This window comes from Mesoplodon densirostris, chromosome 2 (genome assembly GCF_025265405.1).
Source record: "Mesoplodon densirostris isolate mMesDen1 chromosome 2, mMesDen1 primary haplotype, whole genome shotgun sequence".
Taxonomy (NCBI): Eukaryota; Metazoa; Chordata; class Mammalia; order Artiodactyla; family Ziphiidae; genus Mesoplodon; species Mesoplodon densirostris.
This window is the reverse complement of record NC_082662.1, coordinates 77,415,988-77,442,769: the sequence shown is the minus strand read 5'-3', so window position 1 is coordinate 77,442,769 and position 26,782 is coordinate 77,415,988. Positions and strand designations below refer to the sequence as shown.

Here is a 26,782-nt window from a genome sequence, read left to right as displayed (position 1 = left end):
CTGAATAATATTACATTGTATACATAGAGAACATATATATGTGTGTGTATATGATCACATTTTTTCAAATATTAGTTGACCTTATATGCATGGGTTTATTTCTGGGGTCTTGATTCTGTTCTTTTGGTCTATATGTCTGTTTTAATGCTGGTACCATACTGGTTTGGTTAATATAGTTTTGTATTGATATAGTCTGAAATAAGAAGTGTGATGCCTCCAGCCTTGTTCTTCTTTCTCAAGATTGTTTTAGCTATTCAGTGTCTTCTATGGTTCCATGAAAATTTTAGAATTGCTTTTTTCTATTTTGATAAACAAAAAGTGCCTGGAATCTTTTTTTTAATATATTTTTATTTTTTTATTTTTTGCTTTATAACAAATTAAATCAGTTATACATATACATATGTTCCCATATCCGCTCCCTTTTGCATCTCCCTCCCACCCTCCCTATCCCACCCCTCCAGGCGGTCACAAACCACCGAGCTGATCTCCCTGTGCTATGCGGCTGCTTCCCACTAGCTATCTACCTTACATTTGGTAGTGTATATATGTCCATGCCACTCTTTCACTTTGTCACAGCTTACCCTTCCCCCTCCCCATATCCTCCAGTCCATTCTCTAGTAGGTCTGTGTCTTTATTCCTGTCTTACCCCTATGTTCTTCATGACATTTTTTTTCTTAAATTCCATATATATGTGTCAGCATACAGTATTTGTCTTTCTCTTTCTGACTTACTTCACTCTGTATGACAGACTCTAGGTCCATCCACCTCATTATAAACAGCTCAATTTCGTTTCTTTTTATGGCTGAGTAATATTCCATTGTATATATGTGCCACATCTTCTTTACCCATTCATCCGATGATGGACACTTAGGTTGTTTCCATCTCCTGGCTATTGTAAATAGGGCTGCTATGAACATTTTGGTACATGACTCTTTTTGAATTATGGTTTTCTCAGGGTATATGCCCAGTAGTGGGATTGCTGGGTCATATGGTAGTTCTATTTGTAGTTTTTTAAGGAACCTCCATACCGTTCTCCATAGTGGCTGTACCAATTCACATTCCCACCAGCAGTGCAAGAGTGTTCCCTTTTTTCCACACCCTCTCCAGCATTTATTGTTTCTAGATTTTTTGATGATGGCCATTCTGACTGGTGTGAGATGATATCTCATTGTAGTTTTGATTTGCATTTCTCTAATGAGTAAAGATGTTGAGCATCCTTTCATGTGTTTGTTGGCAGTCTGTATATCTTCTGTGGAGAAATGTCTATTTAGGTCTTCTGCCCATTTTTGGATTGGCTTGTTTGTTTTTTTGTTATTGAGCTGCATGAGCTGCTTATAAATTTTGGAGATTAATCCTTTGTCAGTTGCTACATTTGCAAATATTTTCTCCCATTCTGAGGGTTGTCTTTTGGTCTTGTTTATGGTTTCCTTTGCTGTGCAAAAGCTTTTAAGTTTCATTAGGTCCCATGTGTTTATTTTTGTCTTTTTCCATTTCTCTAGGAGGTGGGTCAAAAAGGATCTTGCTGTGATTTATGTCATAGAGTGTTCTGCCTATGTTTTCCTCTAAGAGTTTGATAGTGTCTGGCCTTACATTTAGGTCTTTCATCCATTTTGAGCTTATTTTTGTGTATGGTGTTAGGGAGTGATCTAATCTTATACTTTTACATGTCCCTGTCCAGTTTTCCCAGCACCACTTATTGAAGAGACTGTCCTTTCTCCACTGTATATTCCTGCCTCCTTTATCAAAGATAAGGTGACCATATGTCCGTGGGTTTAACTCTGGGCTTTCTATCCTGTTCCATTGATCTATCTTTCTGTTTTTGTGCCAGTACCATACTGTCTTGATTACTGTAGCTTTGTAGTATAGTCTGAAGTCAGGGAGCCTGATTCCTCCAGCTCGATTTTTCGTTCTCAAGATTGCTTTGGCTATTGGGGGTCTTTTGTGTTTCCATATAAATTGTGAAATTTTTTGTTCTAGTTCTGTGAAAAATGCCAGTGGTAGTTTGATAGGGATTGCATTGAATCTGTAGATTGCTTTGGGTAGTAGAGTCATTTTCACAATGTTGATTCTTCCAATCCAAGAACATGGTACATCTCTCCATCTATTTGTATCAACTTTAATTTCTTTCATCAGTGTCTTATAATTTTCTGCATACAGGTCTTTTGTCTCCTTAGGTAGGTTTATTCCCAGATATTTTATTCTTTTTGTTGCAATGGTAAATGGGAGTGTTTCCTTTATTTCACTTTCAGATTTTTCATCATTAGTATATAGGAATGCCAGAGATTTCTGTGCATTAATTTTGTATCCTGCTACTTTACCAAATTCATTGATTAGCTCTATTAGTTTTCTGGTAGCATCTTTAGGATTCGCTATGTAGAGTATCATGTCATCTGCAAAGAGTGACAGCTTTACTTCTTCTTTTCCAATTTGGATTCCTTTTATTTCCTTTTCTTCTCTGATTGCTGTGGCTAAAACTTCCAAAACTAGGTTGAATAAGAGTGGTGAGAGTGGGCAACCTTGTCTTGTTCCTGATCTTAGTGGAAATGGTTTCAGTTTTTCACCATTGAGGATGATGCTGGCTGTGGGTTTGTCATATATGGCCTTTATTATGTTGAGGAAAGTTCCCTCTATGCCTACTTTCTGCAGGGTTTTTATCATAAATGGGTGTTGAATTTTGTCGAAAGCTTTCTCTGCATCTATTGAGATGATCATATGGTTTTTCTCCTTCAACTTGTTAATATGGTGTATCACGTTGATTGATTTGCGTATATTGAAGAATCCTTGCATTCCTGGAATAAACCCCACTTGATCGTGGTGTATGATCCTTTTAATGTGCTGTTGGATTCTGTTTGCTAGTATTTTGTTGAGGATTTTTGCATCTATGTTCATCAGTGATATTGGCCTGTAGTTTTCTTTCTTTGTGATATCCTTGTCTGGTTTTGGTATGAAGGTGATGGTGGCCTCGTAGAATGAGTTTGGGAGTGTTCCCCCCTCTGCAATATTTTGGAAGAGTTTGAGAGGGATAGGTGTTAGCTCTTCTCTAAATGCTTGATAGAATTCACCTGTGAAGCCATCTGGTCCTGGGCTTTTGTTTGTTGGAAGATTTTTTATCACAGTTTCAATTTCAGTGCTTGTGATTGGTCTCTTCATATTTTCTATTTCTTCCTGATTCAGTCTTGGCAGGTTGTGCATTTCTAAGAATTTGTCCATTTCTTCCAGGTTGTCCATTTTATTGGCATAGAGTTGCTTATAGTAATCTCTCATGATCTTTTGTATTTCTGCAGTGTCAGTTGTTACTTCTCCTTTTTCATTTCTAATTCTATTGATTTGAGTCTTCTCCCTTTTTTTCTTGATGAGTCTGGCTAATGGTTTATCAATTTTGTTTATCTTCTCAAAGAACCAGCTTTTAGTTTTATTGATCTTTGCTATCGTTTCCTTCATTTCTTTTTCATTTATTTCTGATCTGATTTTTATGATTTCTTTCCTTCTGCTAACTTTGGGATGTTTTTGTTCTTCTTTCTCTAATTGCTTTAGGTGCAAGGTTAGTTTGTTTATTCGAGATGTTTCCTGTTTCTTAAGGTGGGATTGTATTGCTATAAACTTCCCTCTTAGAACTGCTTTGCTGCATCCCATAGGTTTTGGGTCGTCGTGTCTCCATTGTCATTTGTTTCTAGGTATTTTTTAATTTCCTCTTTGATTTCTTCAGTGATCACTTCGTTATTAAGTAGTGTATTGTTTAGCCTCCATGTGTTTGTATTTTTTACAGCTCTTTTCCTGTAATTGATATCTAGTCTCATAGCATTGTGGTCAGAAAAGATACTTGATACAATTTCAATTTTCTTAAATTTACCAAGGCTTGATTTGTGACCCAAGATGTGATCTATCCTGGAGAATGTTCCATGAGCACTTGCGAAAAATGTGTATTCTGTTGTTTTTGGATGGACTGTCCTATAAATATCAATTAAGTCCATCTTGTTTAATGTATCATTTAAAGCTTGTGTTTCCTTATTTATTTTCATTTTGGATGATCTGTCCATTGGTGAAAGTGGGGTGTTAAAGTCCCCTACTATGAGTGTGTTACTGTCGATTTCTCCTTTTATGGCTGTATTTGCCTTATGTATTGAGGTGCTCCTATGTTTGGTGCATAAATATTTACAATTGTTATATCTTCTTCTTGGATCGATCCCTTGATCATTATGTAGTGTCCTTCTTTGTCTCTTCTAGTAGTCTTTATTTTAAAGTCTATTTTGTCTGATATGAGAATTGCTACTCCAGCTTTCTTTTGGTTTCCATTTGCATGGAATATCTTTTTCCATCTCCTTCTTTCAGTCTGTATGTATCTCTAGGTCTGAAGTGGGTCTCTTGTAGACAGCATATATATGGGTCTTGTTTTTGTATCCATTCAGCCAATCTGTGTCTTTTGGTGGGAGCATTTAGTCCATTTACATTTAAGGTAATTATCGATATGTATGTTCCTATTCCCATTTTCTTAATTGTTTTGGGTTCGTTATTGTAGGTTTTTTCCTTCTGTTGTGTTTCTTGCCTAGAGAAGTTCCTTTAGCATTTGTTGTAAAGCTGGTTTGGTGGCGCTGAACTCCCTCAGCTTTTGCTTGTCTGTAAACGTTTTAATTTCTCCATCAAATCTGAATGAGATCCTTGCTGGGTAGAGTAATCTTGGTTGCAGGTTTTTCTCTTTCATCACTTTAATTATGTCCTGCCACTCCCTTCTGGCTTGTAGAGTTTCTGCTGAGAGATCAGCTGTTATCCTGATGGAGATTCCCTTGTGTGTTATTTGTTGTTTTTGCCTTGCTGCTTTTAATATGATTTCTTTGTGTTTAATTTTTGACAGTTTGATTAATATGTGTCTTGGCGTATTTCTCCTTGGATTTATTCTGTATGGGACTCTCTGTGCCTCCTGGACTTGATTAACTATTTCCTTTCCCATATTAGGGAAGTTTTCAACTATAATCTCTTCAAATATTTTCTCAGTCCCTTTCTTTTTCTCTTCTTCTTCTGGAACCCCTGTAATTCGAATGTTGGTGCGTTTAATGTTGTCCCAGAGGTCTCTGAGACTGTCCTCTGTTCTTTTCATTCTTTTTTCTTTATTTTGCTCTGCAGCAGTTATTTCCACTATTTTATCTTCCACCTCACTTATCCATTCTTCTGCCTCAGTTATTCTGCTATTGATCCCATCTAGAGTATTTTTTATTTCATTTATTGTGTTTTTAATCGATGCTTGATTCATCTTTAGTTCTTCTAGGTCCTTGTTAACTGTTTCTTGCATTTTGTCTATTCTAGTTCCAAGATTTTGGATCTGGGAAATAGAATCTTGGATCATCTTTATCATCATTATTCTGAATTCTTTTTCAGGTAGACTGCCTATTACCTCTTCATTTGTTAGGTCTGGTGGGTTTTTATCTTGCTCCTTCTCCTGCTGTGTGTTTTTCTGTCTTCTCAGTTTGCTTATGTTACTGTGTTTGGGGTCTCCTTTTTGCAGGCTGCAGGTTCGTCGTTCCCGTTGTTTTTGGTGTCTGTCCCCAGTGGCTAAGGTTGGTTTAGTGGGTTGTGTAGGCTTCCTGGTGGAGGGTACTAATGCCTGTGTTCTGGTGGATGAGGCTGGATCTTGTCTTTCTGGTGGGCAGGTCCACGTCTGGTGGTGTGTTTTGGGGTGTCTGCGGACTTTTTATGATTTTAGGCCACCTCTCTGCTAATGGGTGGCGTTGTGTTCCTGTCTTGCTAGTTGTTTGGCATAGGGTGTCCAGCACTGTAGCTTGCTGGTCCTTGAGTGAAGCTGGGTGCTGGTGTTGAGATGGAGATCTCTGGAAGATTTTCGCCGTTTGATATTATGTGGAGGTCTCTTGTGGACCAGTGTCCTGAAGTTCGCTCTCCCACCTCAGAGGCACAGCACTGACTCCTGGCTCCTCAATTTGGGATGATTTGTTGTCCATTCATGTATTCCACAGATGCAGGGTACATCAAGTTGATTGTGGAGCTTTAATCCGCTGCTTCTGAGGCTGCTGGGAGAGGTTTCCCTTTCTCTTCTTTGTTCTCACAGCTCCTGGGTCTCAGCTTTGGATTTGGCCCCGCCTCTGCGTGTAGGTCGCTGGAGGGCGTCTGTTCTTCGCTCAGACAGGACAGGGTTAAAGGATCAGCCTCTTCGGGGACTCTGGCTCACTCAGGCCGGGCGGGAGGGAGGGGCACGGAGTGCGGGGCGAGCCTGCAGCGGCAGAGGTCGGCGTGACGTTGCACCTGCCCGAGGCGCGCCGTGCGTTCTCCCAGGGAAGCCGCCCCTGGATGCCGGGACCCCGGCAGTGGCGGGCTGCACAGGCTCCCGGAAGGGCGGTGTGGACAGTGACCTGCGCTCGCACACAGGCTTCTTGGCGGCGGCAGCAGCAGCCCCAGCGTCCCACGCCCGTCACTGGGCTCCGCGCTTTCAGTCGTGACTCGCGCCCGTCTGTGGAGCCCCTTTAAGCAGCGCTCTTAATCCCCTCTCCTCGCGCACCAGGAAACCAAGAGGGAAGAAAAAGTCTCTTGCCTCTTCGGCAGCTCCAGAGTTTTCCTGGACTCCCTGCCGGTAGCTGTGGCACATTAGCCCCCTTCAGGCTCAGTTCTCGCCGCCAGCCCCAGTCCTCTCCCTGCGCTCTGACCGAAGCCCGAGCCTCAGCTTCCAGCGCCACCTGCCCTCGCGGGCGAGCAGACAAGCCTCTCGGGCTGGTGAGTGCCGCTCGGCACCGATCCTCTGTGCGGGAATCTCTCCGCTTTGCCCTACCCAGGTATGTGGGGAGTTTCTTGCCTTTTGGGAGGTCTGGGGTCTTCTGCCAGCATTCAATAGGTGTTCTGTAGGAGTTGTTCCACGTGTAGCTGTATTTCTGGTGTATCCGTGGGGGAGGAAGGTGATCTCCGCGTCTTACTCTTCCGCCATCTTACCCAGAAGTCGTGCCTGGAATCTTGATAGGGATTATACTGAATCTATAGATTGCTTTGGATAGTATGGACATTTTAACAATATGTGAAAATGAGATATTTTTCCATTTATTTGTATTTTCTTCAGTTTCTTTCATCAGTGTCTTCTAGTTTTCAGTGTATAGATAGTTTACCTCCTGGGTTATATTTATTCTAAGTATTTTATTGTTTTTGATGCTATTGTAAATGGGATTATTTTCTTTATTTCTTTTTCAGATAATTTGTTGTTAGTGTGTGGAAATATGACTGGGTTTTTGTAGGTTGATTTTGTATCCTGCAACTTTATTGAAATCATTTATTAATGCTAACAGTTCTGTGGTACAGTCTTCAGAGTTTTCTGTATATTAACATGTCACCTGCAAATAGACATGGTTTTACTTCTGTTTTACTTCTTCCTTTCTAACTTGGATGCCTTTTATTTCTTTTTATTGCCCAATTGTTCAAGCTTGGACTTCCAGTCACACTTGCCATGTTCCTGATCTTGGAGGAAAAGCTTTTTTTGAGTATGATGTTAGCTGTGGGTTTTTCATATATGGCTTTTATTATGTTGAGGTACATTCCTTCTGTACCCAATTTGTTGAGACTTTGTATCATGAAAGGTTGTTGAATTTTTTCCAGACCTTTTCTGCTTCTATTCAGATGATCGTATGGTTTTTTCTTTAATTCTGGGAATGTGGTACATCACATTGACTGATTTGCAGATTTTTGAGTCATCTTTGCATACCTGGAATAAATCCCACTTGAGCATGGTGTATGGTCCTTTTAATATGCTATTGAATTCAGTTTGCTAGTATTTTGTTGAGAATTTTTGCATCTCTATTTGTCAAGGATATTGGCTGGCCTGAAATTATATTTTTCTTGTAGTATCCTAATCTGGCTTGGCCATCTGTATGTCTTCTTTGGAGAAATGTCTATTTAGGCCTTCCACCCATTTTCGGATTGGGTTCTTTGTTTTTTTAATATTGAGCGGCATGAGCTGTTTATATATTTTGGAAATTAATCCTTTGTTGATTGGTTTGCAAATATTTGATCTCATTTTGAGGGTTGTCTTTTCATCTTGATTATGGTTTCCTTTGCTGTACAACAGCTTTGAAGTTTCATTAGGACCCATTTGTTTATTTTCGTTTTTATTTCCATTACTCTAGGAGGTGGATCAAAAAAGTTCTTGCAGTGATTTATGTCAAAGAGTGTCCTTCCTATGTTTTCCTCTAAGAGTTTTATAGTGTCTGGTCTTACATTTAGGTCTCTAATTCATTTTGAGTTTATTTTTGAGTATGGTGATAGGGAGTGTTCTAATTTTACTCTTTTACATGTAGCTGTCCAGTTTTCCCAGCACTACTTGTTGAAGAGACTGTCTTTTCTCCATTGTATATCCTTGCCTCCTTTGTCATAGATTAGTTGACCATAAATGCGTGGGCTTACCTCTGGGCTTTCTATCGTGTTCCATTGATCTGTATTTCTGTTTTTGTGCCAGTACCATATTGTCTTGATTACTGTAGCTCTGTAGTATACTCTGAAATCAGGGAGTGTGATTCCTCCAGCTCCGTTTTTTTCCCTCAAGACTGCTTTAGCTATTTGGGGTCTTTTATGTCTCCATACAAATTTTAAGACTTTTTCTTCTAGTTCTGTAAAAATGCCATTGGTAATTTGATAGGGATTGCATTAAATCTGTAGATTGCTTTGGGTAGTATAGTCATTTTCACAATATTGATTCTTCCAATCCAAGAATATGGTATATCTCTCCATCTGTTGGTATCATCTTTAATTTCTTTCATCAGTGTCATAGTTTTCTGCATACAGGTCTTTTTTCTCCCTACGTAAGTTTATTCCTAAGTATTTTATTCTTTTTGTTGCAGTAGTAAATGGGCTTGTTTCCTTAATTTCTCTTTCAATTTTTTCATCATTACAGTATAGGAATGCAAGAGATTTCTGTGCATTAATTTTGTATCCTGCAACTTTACCAAATTCATTGATTAGCTCTAGTATTTTTCTGGTGGCGTCTTTAGGATTCTCTATGTATAGTATCATGTCATCTGCAAACAGTGACAGTTTTACTTCTTCTTTTCCAATTTGTATCCATTTTATTTCTTTTTCTTCTCTGATTGCCGTGGCTAGGACTTCCAAAACTGTGTTGAATAATAGAGGTGAGAGTGGGCATCCTTGTCTTGTTCCTGATCTTAGAAGAAGTGCTTTCAGTTTTTCACCATTGAGAATGATGTTTGCTATGAGTTTGTCATATATGGCCTTTATTATGTTGAGCTAGATTCCCTCTGTCCCCACTTTCTGGAGAGTTTTTATCATAAATAGGTGTTGAATTTTGTCAAAAGCTTTTTCTGAATCTATTGAGATGATCATATCGTTTTTATTCTTCAATTTGTTAATATGGTGTATCACATTGATTGATTTGCATATATTGAAGAATCCTTGCATCCCTGGGATAAATCCCACTTGATCATGGTGTATGATCCTTTTAATGTGTTGTTGGATTCTGTTTACTAGTATTTTTTGAGGGTTTTTGCATCTATATTCACCAGTGTTATTGGTCTGTAATTTTCCTTTTTTTTTTCTCTGCGGTACGTGGGCCTCTCACTGTTGTGGCCTCTCCCATTGCAGAGCACAGGCTCTGGATGCGCAGGCTCAGCGGCCATGGCTCATGGGCCCAGCCGCTCCACGGCATGTGAGATCTTCCCCGACCTGTGTCCCCTGCATCGGCAGGCAGACTCTCAACCACTGCGCCACCAGGGAAGCCCTGTAATTTTCTTTTTTTGTAGTATCTTTGTCTGGTTTTGGTATCAGGGTGATGGTGGCCTCATAGAATGAGTTTGGGAGTGTTCCTTCCTCTGCAAATTTTTGGAAGAGTTTGAGAAGGATGGGTGTTAGTTCTTCTCTAAATGTTTGATAGAATTCACCTGTGAAGCCTTCTGGTCCTGGACTTTTGTTTGTTGGAAGATTCTTAATCACAGTTTCAATTTCATTACTTGTGATTGGTCTGTTCATATTTTCTATTTCTTCCTGGCTCAGTCTTGGAAGGTTATATCTTTCTAAGAATTTGTCCATATCTTCCCGGTTGTCCATTTTATTGGCAGAGTGTTGCTTGTAGTAGTCTCTTAGGATGCTTTGTATTTCTGCGGTGTCTGTTTTAGCTTCTCCTTTATCATTTCAGTTTTATTGATTTGAGTCCTCTCCCTCTTTTTCTTGATTAGTCTGGCTAATGGTTTATCAAGTTCGTTTATCTTCTCAAAGAACCAGCTTTTAGTTCTATTGATCTTTCCTATTGTTTTCTTTGTTTCTGCTTCATTTATTTCTGCTCTGATCTTTATGATTTCTTTCCTTCTGCTAACTTTGGGTTTTGTTTGTTTCATTTCTCTAGTTCCTTTACGAGTAAGGTTAGATTATTTATTTGAGATTTTTTTGTTTCTTGAGGTAGGCTTGTATAGCTATAAACTTCCCTCTTAGAACTGCTTTTGCCACATCCCAGAGGTTTTGGATCATTGTGTTTTCATTGTCATTTGTCTCTAGGTATTTTTTGATTTCCTCTTTGATTTCTTCAGTGATCTCTTGGTTTAGTAATATATTGTTTAGCCTCCATGTGTTTGTGTTTTTTACATTTTTTTCCCTGTAAATGATTTCTATTCTTATACCGTTGTGGTCAGAAAAGATGCTTGATAAGATTTCAATTTTCTTAAATTTACTGAGGCTTGATTTGTGACCCAAAATGTGATCTATCCTGGAGAATGTTCCATGCACAGTTGAGAAGAAAGTGTAATCTGCTGTTTTTGGATGGAATGTCTTATAAATATCAATTAAATCTATCTGGTGTGTTGTGGCATTTAACACTTGTGTTTCCTTATTAATTTTCTGTTTGGATGATCTGTCCATTGGTGTAAATGAAGTGTTAAAGTCCCCCACTATTATTGTGTTACTGTCGATTCCTCTTTTAGATCTATTAGCAGTTGCCTTATGTATTGAGGTGCTCCTATGTTGGGTGCATATATATTTATAATTGTTATATCTTCTTCTTGGATTGATCCCTTGATCATTATGTAGTGTCCTTCCTTGTCTCTTGTAACATTTTAAAGTCTATTTTATCTGATATAAATATAGCTACTCCAGATTTCTTTTGATTTCCATTTGCATGGAATATCTTTTTCCATCCCCTCACTTTCAGTCTGTATGTGTCCCTAGGTCTGAAGTGGGTCTCTTGTAGACAGCATATATATGGGTCTTGTTTTTGTAACCATTCAGCAAGCCTGTGTCTTTTGGTTGGAGCATTTAATCCATTCACATTTAAGGTAATTATCAATATGTATGTTCCTCTTACCATTTTCTTAATTGTTTTGGGTTTGTTTTTGTAGGTCTTTTTCTTCTCTTGTGTTTCCCACTTAGAGAAGTTCCTTTAGCATTTGTTGTAGAGCTGATTTGGTGGTGCTGAATTCTGTTAGCCTTTGCTTGTCTGTAAAGCTTATGATTTCTCCATCGAATCTGAACGAGATCCTTGCTAGGTAGAGTAATCTTGGTTGTAGTTTCTTCCCTTTCATCATTTTAAGTGTATCATGCCACTCCCTTCTGGCTTGTTTCTGCTGAGAAATCAGCTGTTAACCTTATGGGAGTTCCCTTGCATGTTATTTGTCGTTTTTCCCTTGCTGCTTTCAATAATTATTCTTTGTCTTTAATTTTTGCCAATTTGATTACTGTGTGTCTCGGCATGTTTCTCCTTGGGTTTATCCTATATAGGATTCTCTATGCTTCCTGGACTTGAGTGGCTATTTCCTTTCCCATGTTAGGGAAGTTTTTGACTATAATCTCTTCAAAGATTTTCTTGGGTCCTTTCTCTCTCTCTTCTCCTTCTGGGACCCCTATAATGCAAATGTTGTTGCATTTAATGTTTTCCCAGAGGTCTCTTAGGCTCTCTTCATTTCTTTTCATTCTTTTTTCTTTAGTCTGTTCCACAGCAGTGAATTCCACCATTCTGTCTTCCAGGTCACTTATCCATTCTTCTGCCTCAGTTATTCTGCTATTGATTCCTTTCAGTGTATTCGTCATTTCAGTTATTGTATTGTTCATCTCTGTTTGTTTGCTCTGTAATTCTTCTAGATCTTTGTTAAACATTTCTTGCATCTTCTCGATCTTTGCCTCCATTATTTTTCTGAGGTCCTGGATGATCTTCACTATCATTATTCTGAATTCTTTTTCTGAAAGGTTGCCTTTCTCCACTTCATTTAGTTGTTTTTCTGGGCTTTTATCTTGTTCCTTCATCTGGTACATAGCCCTCTGCCTTTTCATCTTGTCTATCTTTCTGTGAATGTGGTTTTTTTCCCACAGGCTGCGGGATTGTAGTTCTTCTTGCTTCTGCTGTCCACCCTCTGGTGGATGAGGCTATCTAAGTGGCTTGTTCAAGTTTCTTGATGGGGGGACTGTTGGTGGGTGGAGCTGGCTGTTGCTCTGGTGGTCAGAGCTCAGTAAAACATTAATCCGCTTGTCTGCTGATGGGTGGGGCTTGGTCCCCTCCCTGTTGGTTGTTTAGCCTGAGGCAACCCAACACTGCAGCCCATCCAGGCTCTTTGGTGGGGCTATTGATGGAATCTGGGAGGGCTCATGACAAGGTGTACTTCCTAGAACTTCTGCTGCCAGTGTCCTTGTCCTCACGGTGAGCCACAGGCGCCCTCCACCTCTACAGGAGACCCTCCAACACTAGCAGGTAGGTCTGGTTCAGTCTCTGTGGGGGGGTCACTGCTCCTTTCCCTGTGTCCCAGTGTGCACACTACTTTGTGTGTGCCCTCCAAGAGTGAAGTCTGTTTCCCCCAGTCCTGTCGAAGTTCTGCAATCAAATCCTGCTAGCCTTCAAAGTCTGATTCTCTAGGAATTCCTCCTCCCATTGCCAGACCCCCAGGTTCAGAAGCCTGACGTGCAGCTCAGAACCTTCACTCCAGTGGGTAGACTTCTGTGGTATAAGTGTTCTTCAGTTTGTGAGTCACCTGCACAGAAGTTATGGGATTTGATTTTATTGTGATTCCGGTGTTCTCACAAGAGGGAGTGAGAAGACATCCTTCTACTCCACCACCTTGAGCCAATCCCGTTATGGTTTTTTTGTTTTTTTGTTTTTTGTTTTTTTTTGCAGTGCGCAGGCCTGTCACTGTTGTGGCCTCTCCCGTTGTGGAGCACAGGCTCCAGATGTACAGGCTCAGCCTCCATGGCTCATGGGCCTAACTGCTCTGCGGCATGTGGGATCTTCCCGGACCGGGGCACGAACCCATGTCCCCTGCATCGGCAGTTGGACTCAACCACTGCACCACCAGGGAAGCCCCATTATGGTTATTTTTAATAAACTTGTTTTTTAACTTTTTAACTAGAATTGTAAGTGATTTATGTACCACCATTACAATATTAGAGAATCTGGCTTTGAATATATATTTATCTTTAGTGGGAGTTTCACACATTTATATGTTTTTACAATGTTATATTGTTATATTTCAGCTACAGAAATGCCCTTTGGCATTTTTTGTAAGGCAGATTTAGTGGTGATGAACCCTTCAGCTTTTGTTTCTTTGGGAAAGTCTTTATCATGCCTTTATTCCTGAAGGACAGCTTTTCTGGGTATAGTGTTCTTGGTTAACAGGTTCTTTTTTTTTCTTTCCATATTTTGAAGTTGTTATTCCATTCTCTTCTGGTCTGTAAAATTTCTGCTGAGAAACCTACTTATAGTATTATTTAGGCTCCTTTATGTAATGAGTCACATTTCTCATACTACTTTTAAAATTATCTTTTTGTTTTGACAATATAGTTACAGTCATCCCTCAGTATCCATAGGGGATTGGTTGCAGGACCCTCACAGGTACCAAAATCTGCACATGCTTAAGTCCCTTACATAAATGGCATATAGTCTTTGCATGTAACCTACATACATTTTCCCATATACTTTAAATCACCTCTAAATTACTTACAATGTTAATACAATGTAAATGCTATGTAAATAGTTTTAAATACAGTATAAATGCTACGTAAACCAGTGTCATTTCATGGAAAATTCATCCTTTGTTTTGGAACTTTCTGGAACTTTTCTTGTAACATTTTTGATCCACAGTTGTTTGACTCTGCAGTCGTGGAAGCCGCAGATACAGAGGGCTAACTATAAGGTGTCTCAAAGTGACCTTTTTAGGGTTTAAGCTGTTTGGGATTTTTGAGCCTCTAAAATCTGGACATCTATTTCTCTTCCCAAGTTTGGGACGTTTTCAGCCATTATATTTTTAAGTAGTCTTTCTGCTCTTTTCTCTTTTTTTCTCCCAGTATTCACACAATATTGTTTTATTTCACACAGTCCCTTAAGTATCATAGTCTTTTCTTCGTTCTTTTTCATCTTTTTTTCTTTTTGTTCCTTGGGATAATTTCAAATGACTTATCTTTGAGTTCACTGATTCTTCTGCTTGGTCAAGTCTGCTGTTGAAACTCTTTTGAGTTCTTCAGTTCAATCTTTATCTCTAGGATTTTTGTTTTTGTTTATTCACATGGTTTCTATTTCTTTGTTGAACTTCTCGTTTTGTTCATGCATTGTTTTTCTAATTTCATTTAGTTATCTGTGTGTTCTTGAAGTTCACTGAACTTCTTTAAGAGGATTATTCTGAATTCTTTGTTAGGCAGTTCATAGATTTCCATTTCTTTAGTGTCAGTTATTGAAGCTTTATTAGTTTCTTTTGGTCTTGTCATGTTTACCTGCTTCTTTATGCTCATAGTATCTTTGCATTGGTATTTACACATTTGAGTAAGTGGTCTCCTCTTCCAGACTTTACAGGTTTGTTTTGGCAGGGAAAGACCTTCACCAGTCTGCTTTGCTTAGGGGGAACTGGACGGATCAGCTTGTAGCATTTGTGGGCAGACACAGCTTGCTATTGAGGTCTCTGGTTTGGTGAGGTTCCTACCCATGTTCTGAGGCAAGGGGAGAGTTGCCACTGGCTGATCTCTGCAGTTGGGTTGGCCAGCTGGCTAGGCTCCACATTGTAGTGGGACCACTAGCTAGGCACCCTGGTTGGGTAGGGGTGCTGGCTGGACTTCACAGTCAGATGGGGCCATTAGCTGGGTTCTGTAGTTACCTGTGGTAGGATATGGTCTCACGCTGTGTTCCGTGGAAGGACAGTAGCACTTGTTGGATTCTGCAGTTGGGCAAGGCCTCATGTTGTACTCTCTAACCGGATGTGGCCCTGGCAGGACTCTATGTTCTGGTGGGGCCACTGACATGGTTTCACAGTTGAATGGAGTTACAGGCTGTGCCCCAAGTTTGGGCAGAGTTGCAGGCTATGCTTTGTGATCAGTTGGGTACTGGATGTGCTTCTTTGTTGGATGAGGTCACTTGCCAGGCTGTCTGGTCAAGTGGGGCCTCCAGCTGCATCTCACAGATAATGCTCCATGGTAAGATGGGGTTACCTTGCCTGGGCGAGTTTATAGGCTGTGTTTAGTAATTGGACAAGGCCGTAGGTGAAACTCTGCTGCTAGGTAGGGCTGTTAGCTGGGCCCCATAACTGGGAAGTACTTTAGACTGGGCTCCAAGCCTGCACAGGGTCACTGTTCAGGTTCCCTGGTCATGACGGGCCAGAGGCTATGCTCAACAGTTGGACAGGGCTGCTGGCTTGGCTCTCTGCCTGAGCAAGGCTGTAGTATGGACTCCACAGCTGCCGAAGTTCTCTGGCCAGTCTTTCTGGTCGAGCAGGATGGGAGGCTATGCTTAGCTGTTGAGCAGGGTTACAGATTTACTCCCCTGCCCAGGCAGGGCCATATGACAGGCTCAAGAGTGTGTATGACCACTTTTCTGGGGACACAAATCATGCAGAACTGCCAACCAAGCTCCCTGGCCAGACAGGGCCACCAGCTAAGGTCTGCAGATCCCTGGCTAGGATCTCTGCTCGGGTGCTACTACAAGCAGGAATGCAGTCCACTAACATTCGAGTGCTGGTTGCTATAAGCCATTCCCCCTTTCCCCATCTCTATCTGATCCCCAGTGGTCAAGCCCCCAGGTTCCCCAAATGATCCTCATGAAGACCTGACTGGGCAACCCTGGAAGCATCCTGCAACAGTAGGGGAGCTGAATATCCACTTTGGGTTCCCCTTTTCCCACAGAGAAACTATAGGCCAAGGGGATCACTCTGTGTGGTGCTGTGCCTGTGGTAAAGACAGTGCAATCCAAATGAAACCTCTCCTCTTACCCTTCTAATATTCTTCTCAGTCTCTGTGGTTCAAGGACATGCTTCAGCCTCACCCTCAGGTTCTAAGCCATACTTCTAGAGATTTGGGCATATCTTTTGCCTTTCTAAGGTTCATGGTAGTTTTCATTATTTTAGAGGACTCATCAGAACTGGACCCACAGAGAAGCCAAGTAGCAAGTGCCAAGAAAATGCAGTTATCTTCCAGAGAATTTTTATCAAATTCGTTTTTATATAAGAAAGTTATTAACAGTTATTAATGTTTTAGCATGGATTTATTTTTCAGTCAACTGACCTGGTTCCCTAAGAGAAAGCTAAAGTTGATGGGGGGTGGGGGGACAGGGAACTAAAAAAAAAGAAAGGCCTAACCATGCCATAGGACAGCACAGGCAGAAATCCCAGAGAGGGATGACACAGCATGACAAATGGTGATGGGCAGAGCAGAGATGAAAAAGGGGATCAAAACAAAACATGGAAAAATGATAAACACAGATTTCATCTGCTTCATAATTTTTCCCAGGAATAATCCTCTTGTACACATCTTTGGTGCCTTTTTTAGTAACAACACATGTGTGTTTCTTTTTTATTCTTTTTGTTGTTTCCTTGGAATTTTAAATGCCTTTTAGCTCATAAACTTAATAAAAATACCACAGCATATTTTTTCAAAAGAATTTTCTGATCCAAGGAACTATTGCTTAATCAGACAGCCTGATGTTGGATTTATTTTTGCACTTCAGAAAAATTCTTCCTTAGGCAATGTCACAAAGATACTACCTTAAAAATTCTTTTAAAAATAAACAAGAAAGAGAGTGAGAAAAAGAAATTTAAAAAATTATTTTCAAGTAAAGAGATGTTCCTACTTTCTAAAAGATTGGAAAATGATATCTGTTTTGAAAAATAAGGCAAGAGAAACATCAGTAACAAATTCCCAAATCCAAGATGTAGACTCTTTGAACAAAGGAAAATATTTTGTATTTTATGCTTGAGTTCTGCTCTAAAATATTCAGTTTTCTAAATGCATAACTCTATATGAGGAAAATAGTTTGGAAGTTTCTCAGAAGAAACATCTGCCTGACTTATGGTCCTTCATTCATTTCTTAAAAAGTCCATTGTTCTGGTATCTAAGATCTAAACAGATGTGAAGCTGTGCACTCCAAAACTGAGTATATATAAATGAAATTATCTTGTTTTATTCCTTTACAAAACTGGATTGGATTTATTGAAGTGTTAATTTTCCCATCTGTCTAGGGTGGTATGATCTTAGGTAGAGGTGAATATCTTAAGAGAAGCTGAAATAAAATAATGCATGCTTTTCTAAGAGGCTTTTTCTATAGATTCTTAAAAATAAAGTCAGAAAGATGAGAGGAATGAATATCAGCAGTTAGAAAAGAATGAAGTATACCTGACTCTTGTTTCTAAGACAGTTTCCTTGGTAGCCCTGAAAAATAATCACTTTGGAAATTTGAGGTCAGTGGTGTTAAGGAGTAAAGGATTATCTAAATCCTTATCTTCTGAATGATTCATATGACTCTGGTGTTAGACTTGTTTGTTCTGAACTGTTGTGTTGCAAAGCAGCACAAAATAGAAAGAACCCTGCACTGACCACTGTGCAAGAATTGTTGAAACCCCTGCTCTGTCACTAAAGAGCTGTACATTGTTGGGTGAGTCATTCTTTGGTTTCTTGGTTTACACATTACACATAATAAAGGGGTAGGAACTATGCAGAACACCCCAAGAAGACTGTGCCAGGGAAGATGCTAAACTGATAGGACTTTGCTCCTTCTTTTCCTGCTTGAATCAGAAAAGATCTTTTCATGTCTATTTAACATAGTAGCTTCTATATAGGCTTTTTTGAGACAAAAAGCTTAGCCTTAAAAAAGCATTAGCTTGGATGTTTCTAAATTTATGTTAGCCTTACAAACTGTGACTCTCTAAAATATATTTGTCCATTCACTATTTCAGTGAAGTTTATGAGTTCTTCCAATGAGAGAACTCTGCCAAGAACTCTGCTAAGCCTTGGGGACACCACGGGGAACGAGAGGAGCAAGGTTCCTGATCTCAGATTTGATAATATCATGGAGAAAACTGACATTAGACAAGATCATTGCAGGTTATGATAAATGCAATGATGAAAATAAACAGGCTGATGATAAAGAACAATTGGTTAAGGGAAGGGGGAAGCCAACTAGTTATGGATAGAGAAACTGTTTACACCAGGGCAGTGAGGAAGGTCTTCTCTAGATAGGGGAGGATTGAATTGATACCTGAGGAGTGAAAAGGAGCCAGTCATGAAAAGAACTTTGGGAGATCCTTCAGGGTAGATAGAATAACAAGGGCCAAGATGTGGAGATGAGAATGATCTAGGTATTTTTGGAAGAGTTAAAGAAGCTATTATAGCATAGTGAATAGTGAAAAGTTGTTTGGATGAGCTTGAGGAAATAGGTAGAAAGCAGATCATGAAGGACCTTTAAACCATGGTAAAAATTTGGGTTTTATTTAAAGTGTAGTGAGAAGCCATTGAAAGGTTTCAAGCAGAAGAAAAACATTGTCTCTGATGGGAGCACTCTATAACTTCCAAACTTTGTTTAACAATGTCTAGTGTTATTGGCTATCGCAAGGGATAAAATAAATTCCAGGAAAAAGAAATAGGTAAAATAAATTTGAATTACCAAAGCATGTGATGTACCAAGACAATTAAGTGAGGGAAAGAATGGTCTTTTCAACAAATGATGCTCGAACTACTGGATATCCGCACACAGAATAATTAAGTTGGATCCTCCCTTATATTATACATAGAAATTAACTCAAACTGGGTCATAGACCTAAATGTAAGAGCTAAAACTATAAATGTCTTGGAAGACACCATAGGAGTAAATCTTCATGACCTTGGGTTATGCAAAGCCTTCTTAGATAACACCAGAATTACAAGTAACAAAAGGAAAAATAGATAAATTGTACTCCATTAAAATTAAAAGTTTTATGCGTCAAAGAACACCATCAAGAAAGTGAAAAGACTCCCATAGAATGGGAGAAAATATTATTTGCAAATTGTATATGATAAGGTACTGGTATCCAAAATATATAAAGAACTCTTACAACTCAATAATAAAAAGACAACCCAATTGAAAAATGAGCAGTCTTTAAACATATATTTCTCCAAAGAAAATATACAGTTGGCAAATAAGCACATGAAAAGATGCTCAACATCATTAGCTGTTAGGAAAATGCAAATAAAGCTACAATGAGATACCGCTTCACATCCACTAGGGTGGTTACAATAAGGAAAAGAAAACAGAAAATAACAAGTGTTGATGAGAATGTAAAGAAATTTTAATCCTTATACATCATTGGTGGGGTGTAAAATTGTGCAGCCACTTTGTAAATCAGTTTTGCAGTCTCTCAAAATGTTAAAAACAGTTACCATTTGACCCATCAATTCTTGGTATATACCCAAGAGAATTGAAAACAGGATTCAAACAAAAACATTTACATGAATGTTCATAGCAGCATTATTTATGGTAGCCAAAAAGTAGAAACAACACAAATGGTCATCAATTAACAAATGTCCATTAGTTAATGTAGTATGTTCACACAATGGAATATTATTTGGAATAAAAAGTAGTAATATACTGATCCATGCCACAACATTGATGAACCTTGAAAACATGCCTAGCAGCCAGTCATGAGAGATCACATATTATATGAAATATCCCAAATAGGCAAATCTCTAGAGACAGGTAGTGAATTAGTGGTTGCCTAGGGCTGGGGAGGTTGGGAGGAAACTGGTAGTGACTGCTAGTGGGTACAGGGTTTCTTTTTGGGATGATGGAAATTGATTCTAAAATTGATTGTGGTGATGGTTGCACAACTCTGTGAATATACTAAAAACCATTAACCTGTACACTTTAAATGGATTTATAATATGGTATGTGAATTATATCTCAATAAAACTGTTTAAAAAATATATGTGATATGTTACTTCTGAGATAATACAGCTACTCTCAACAAAGTTTAAAATAATCAGTAGGGAATCCCAAATGCTTCCTCTGTGTTATAAGTAGGCTGAACATCAAGCCAACTGTTCTCTGTCAACATGACATTTATTTAAAAGCATTCTTATTTCTTTAATCATTGAAGAAATCGATTAAAACATGCACATTGTAGAAACTGCTGCTTTGTTTTCCAGTCTCTTCTGCAAGCCTCTAATTATACAAATGGGTTGCAGTGCGTCTTGTTAAACTTTTAAAACCCAACATTTTGGAGCAAAATATTACTAACACATTTCAGAACAAGCACGAATGTAAACCAGCCTAATATCAATGGAGGTTTACCACCACCACTCCTCAAAAGAAAAACAAACTATCTTTAAAGAGGAAAAAAGTGAACAGAAGAACCAGGGGAGATCTTTCTGATTATAATGACAGAAGAAAATGTAGCTTAGAGCACAGGCAACCCCTTTTCTCACACATAATGAGCTCTTCAAATATGTATGAAAGTTTACTGTGCAGAAGGTTCCTAGTAGATCCATATGTTCTATTGCCTAGAAGCTAAAAGGTGGTATAAAAATCTGCCACTACCCTTTGCCTTTTATTCGCAAACTTTGGTTTTACTTCCAACAGATAGTAAATGTTCTTTAAGGTGCTATTTATTTACAAATAAATACCTAGCAGACTAGCTACTGTCTGATTAAGGCTAAATATTGTCTACTTTGGGCATGTATTCTATCATTCGTTTATTAAATATTTAGTAAGCATCAATTATATGCTGGACACAGTTCTGGGCACTAATGTTACAACAATGAACTAAACAGACAAGGTCTCTGCTGTCATGCAACATGTAGTGTGGAAAGGAAGTGTGAACAAAAATAATAATTTCTGATAGTGATAAGTGCTATGAAGAAAATTAAACATAGTAATGGGATAGAGAATGTCCTGATAAAGGGGCTACTTTAATTGGGATGGCCACAGAAGGATTACATGAGGTTACATTGAGCCAGATGCCTAAGGATAAGAAGAAGCCAGTCATGTGGATATCTGAAAAAAAGCTTTCTAGGCAGAGGAAACATCTAATGCAAATGCCACAAGGCAGAAAGGGCATTTATTAAATACCTTATTTTTAAAAAGGGGGGGTGGGGTGGTGGTCAAGTAGCTAGAGTATAGTAAATAACTGGGAAACACAATGTCAGAGAAATAGGAGGGAGGCAGATCACGTAGGGGATTATAGACCATGATAAGAGGTTTGAAGATTACTCTACTTGCAATGGACAGCCATCTGGAAGGTTTTACACAGGGAGAGATGCTTGATTAACATTGTTGGTGATCATTTGTGTTATTTCGAAGAAATGGAATGTAAGGGTAAAAACAGACCAAACCACTTAGAAGTCTGTGGCAGTTGTGTAGATGAAAAAATGATAGGGTGGTTTGGAATGCAGGGGAGCAATAGAGATAGTAAATAATGATCAGATTCAAGACATCTTGGAGATAGAGTTGACTGGATTTGCTCATGGTTTAGATGTTGAGAAAGAGGGAAAATATAATAAAGAATAAATCCTGGGTTTTAGGCGGAGCAACGGAGTGGTTGATCATACCATTAAGTGTGTAATAGGGTTACAAGTTGGTACTTACACATTTGCAAATATGTAATTTCTTTATTTCAGGTTCATATGGTTTTCCTCACAAGCCCTAACTTACTGATTAGTGAGGAGTGGTTGGGGAATTGGGGGAGACAGAAAATTTTTATATCCAATTCAATTGAAAGCTTAATCTCTTCCTGTAATTTAGTTGTCTCTTTAGGTAGTGCTCAGACTCTTATGATGCTTAGTCTCTCAGATGTACCCATCTTCCACCTCCCTCTTTTACTCCTTTCTTTTTTTTTTTTTTTTTTCTTTTTGCGGTATGCGGGCCTCTCACTGTTGTGGCCTCTCCCGTTGCGGAGCACAGGCTCCGGATGCGCAGGCCCAGCGGCCATGGCTCACGGGCCCAGCCGCTCCGCGGCATATGGGATCCTCCCAGACCGGGGCACGAACCCATATCCCCTGCATCGGCAGGCGGACTCTTAACCACTGCGCCACCAGGGAGGCCCTACTCCTTTCTAATATTGAGTCCGTGTTTGCTGTGGTGACAAAGACGAGGAGGTCTTAGATCTAGAGGCAGGTATTATTCATACTGATTGGGATGTGATAATGTCCCTTGTCAGTTTGCTTACTGCCCACCCTCGTGGCCTTTGATGATGATGTCTCTAAGCTGGTAATTTTCATTTCATTTTTGGGGGGTGTTCCCTTGCTTAAAATAGCCTGTCAGCATCTGCTAATCATTAGATACCTCTGAGGTCTGCTGTGATTTTCATTCAGCTCTAGCCCAGGCAGTCTGCTCTTCAGCCCTTACTAGAGAGCCACATCTTCCTAGAGTAATGGCCACCAACACACACATGCAAGCTCCCCAGGTGTTTCTTAGTTCCCTTCTACATCATATAGGAATCAAGGAGTAGCTCAGGAAAATATAACAATATGGTCTTCCTCATTTTGACTTTGCTGAGCAACCAAATTGATATAGCCATAAACCATGTGATAGCTAGAGAAAAGATAGCTTTTCTGAATCCTGAATGAGTAGTAGGGAACAAGGGTCTCTTTCTGCCAAAACTCAGAATGAGGGAAATCTGAACACCAATGTCTCTCTCTCTCTCTCCCTCTTTGCCTTGCTAGATTCTCCTGGGGGCAAAGGAAAAGTCTTAAGCTTTCTCTTTACTTCCCCTATGTCATATCCTCATCCTTCTACCATCTAGTAAAAGCCTTAGAGTTCTACTGTGATAAATGGAAAGTGTGTCTTCTCTACAGTTTAAGACAGCCTTGTGTGCTGGGTGCTCCAGGCTCAACTTGTGAAATGTTAAAGTTAGAAACAAAGAAAATAGAAACATCATCTCTTAATATATTCAACCCCTGTACATATGAACCCCTTGGGCTAAATAGGATAAAGTCCATGTAATCAAAAAGGCAAAATAGAAAAGCATTTTAATAATTTTCAAAATATTGCCCTATTGACAAAGGAGATGGGGAAAACTGAGAAGCAGTTTAGGGGTTCAAGGAGGGAATTCCAAGAGTTCAGTTTGGGACACACAAAGTTTAAGATGCCCATTAGAAATTCAAGAAGAGATGTTGAAGGTAGATCAGAAAGTCAGTGGTGCAGTCAGGACAGGTGATATAATTTTAGGAAACATTAGAATGTAGATGGTCTTTAAAGCCACAGGGACAGGATGAGATCACCTAAAAAGAGAAAAGAGAAGAGGGCACTCCAACATTAAATGGTTGGGCAGAGAAGGAGCCAGCATATAAGGAGATATAAGTAAGTGGAAAATCGGGGAAGTGTGCTGCCATAAAAACAAAGGTTTAAAAAAGTTTCAAGAATGAAAAAGAAGTTTCCAATAAAATGAGTTGGATAACCAGCCATTGGAGATGGCTATATGGAAGTCAGTTGGTGACCTGAAAAAGAGCAATTTCAGACGTGTGGTAAGAACAAAAGCCCAAATGAAGAGAGAATGAGAGTAAGGAAATAGTGACAATGAGCATAAACAAGTCTTTGAAAAGTTTTGCTGTGAAGGGGGAGCAGAAAATCTTGCTAGAAAAGTACATGAGAAATTGAATGAGAGAATGGAAAAGACAAAAGGAAGGTAGGAAGGAAGGGAGGGACATGAGATCAAGGAAGGATTTTTTTAATGAGTAATATTTAACATATTTGAATACTATTGGAAATGATCCAGTCAAGAGAGAAAAATTGATAGTGCAAGTGAAAGGGGGATGTTTTCAGAAGAGAGAGCCTTGAATAAGTGAGAGGACATGGGCTTCTTATATGTGTAAATGAGGAGCTGGCCTCAGGCAGGAAACAGAGACACTTCTTTTGTAAGAGAAGAGAAGCAGAATATGTGGGTGCATAAGTAGGTGTGTTGGAAAGTTGGGCATTGGGAAGAGGAGATGGCTCTTGTTTAATTGCTACTCAGATATGAAGCAAGGTTATTAACTTGAAAATGAGGAGGGAATGGAGGTTTGAAGATAGAGATGAATGTGTAAGTCATCTTTCAGAATAACAAATGTCTCAATTATACACATTTGTGAAACTTACTTATGCTTGTCACTTATGTCAGAGCTGTTATTTTTGCATTACCCACAAATTTTTCTTAATATTTAAATATATAATGTTTAAATATTAAATATATGATATTTAAATATATAACTTACAGTGATGCCTAAACTAAATCGTTGGTTGGCAGGTAGCATTGCCATGCCATGGTTTTCAACTGATACCTGAGTATTTGAATTCAGTACCATTTTGGAGTACTGACAGGATAAAGGGATTTATGAATTCCCTGTTAGTATTGCAACAAAGGTCTAACATTTTTTTTAATTATAAAATTAAGTCGCATATTTACAAATTGAAGAAAAACTATCATCTCAGTAGATGAAACAAAAAGCGTTTAGTAAAATTTAACTTCCATACATTGACTATGATACTTAATGGTGAAACTTAAAAGAAATGAGCAAAGGTCACTACTATTTACCATTTCTATTCCCCATTTACTCAGAGTCCCAGCCAGTACAGTAAAATGAGAGAAGTAATCTATGGACAGATTATTAGAATTCATGAGAGTTTAGCAAGATGCTATATATAAAATTAATATACCAAAAAAAAAAAGATTCCATTATTTTCTACCAGCAAGAAACAGAAAACTTTTAAAAATACAATTTAAAAATAAAATCCAATACAATCAGCAAAAATTAAGTACCTAGGAATAAATCTAACAAAAGATTTGCAAAATTTTATTGAAAAAAAAGTGTGTAGTAGTTTATTAACAAAGACCTAAAGAAATGGAGAGATATTTCATGGATAGGAAAACTCAATATCAAAAAAATTTAACTCTCCCTTATAAATTCAGTACAGTTTCAGTCACAGTCTCTACAGGATTTTTTTTATATAACTGGATTGATGAAAAGTGGTTTTAAAATGTGTGTGGAAGATCAAAGGTCCAATATCAAGACAGTTTTCAAGGACAGGTTGCTGATGTTGGTGGGGAGTGGTATATGAAAGGGAGAACTTGCCCGACCTGATATCGTAACTTATTATTGAAGCTAGTCATTTAGTCAGTGTCATTCATTCACAGATAGACAAATAGACCAATGGAAATAGAATATAGACTCAGATCTAAGTATATTTTGAAACTTAAAGTTTAATAAATTGATTATGCATTGCAGATTTATAAGGAAAGGATGAAATATTCAGTAAATGGTACTGGTACAATTGGTTATCCAAATGGAAAAAGACAAATCTCTCCTTCACATCAAAGTACAAACACACAAAAGAATAAAATCCCAATTAGATTAAAGACCTAATTATAAAAATCAAAATTTTAAATTGGAGAACATTTTATGACCTCATGGAGGAAGGGGAAGCAGTAAGGATCTCTTAAACACTAAAGAAATAAAACAAGAAGAAAATATTGATGAACTTGGCTACATTAAAATTGCAAATTTGTGTTAGTCAAAAATTATAGTGGACAAAGTGAGAAAATAGGCTCCAGGCTGGGAAAAGAGATTTGTGATATACAGAATGAATGAAATACAATTATCAGGACATTAAGGACAGCCCAGTAGGATACTGGACAGAAGATGGGAACTAGAGCTTCACATATAGATGTTGAATTACTGTATGAATAGATATTCATTCCTCATTAATAATCAGGGACATGTGAATTGAAATCCCAAATAATACATCATTTTGCTCGCTTGAGACAGACAAATTTTAAGTCTGATAGTACCAAGCATTATGGAAGATTTGGAGTAATTGGAACTATTAAACGTTGCTTTGGGAATATAAATTGGCAAAAGCACTCTGGAGGACAAGTTGGCAAAATCTTGTATACTGAAAAGTGCATATATCCTACAAGCCAGAAATTCAACTCCAGGGTATATACCCTTGCCCAAAAAACTCTTGACGTGGGCACATAGTGATATGCAGAAGAGTGTTTATTGCAGCATTATCTGTAACAGAAAAAAAAAAACAAACCAAAAATTCTTCACTAGGAAAATGGTTGAATAAGTTGTGGTTTGATAACAAAATGTAATCCTGTAGGAGTGAAAACAAAGTGTAAGTAAAGTAGAGACACTGAATAATTTCAAAAACATAATGTTGTGTTCAAAAAATTTCAAAAGAATATATAAAGTGTGATACTGCTTATTGAAAGTTTGAAAAGATGCAAAATAACCATATAGTATTTTGGAATATATACAAATGGAGTGAAAGTATAAAGAAATGCATGTGAATGATAAACAAATTGAGGACAATTGTTGCACCTGAGTGAGGGGGGAAGGTGATGTGTCTGCCAACATAAGTGTATATATGGGACTTCAGTTGTGTATGTGTGTGTGTGTGTGTAGCTTTTGTTTCTTAAAGTGGGTGGTAGGTACATGGGTGCTCATTATACCTTTTAATATCTTCTATATATATTTATATATATTTAAATATTACATAATGCACTTTAAAAAGACAACAGAAATTAGTGAGAACTGACATTTATTGAGCTCTTCAGTATGAATCTATTCCTTTCTAAGCTTTGAATGCATTATCTCATTCAATCTTAGTAACCCT

At 38.5% G+C, this 26,782-nt stretch overlaps 1 protein-coding gene across 4 annotated transcripts in view; it reads left to right on the top strand.

The window, feature by feature from the left end:
* COL24A1 (collagen type XXIV alpha 1 chain) overlaps positions 1 to 26,782 on the top strand; it is a 404,516-nt gene that overhangs the window by 284,247 nt on the left and 93,487 nt on the right. The gene's annotated exons all lie outside the window — the stretch shown is intronic.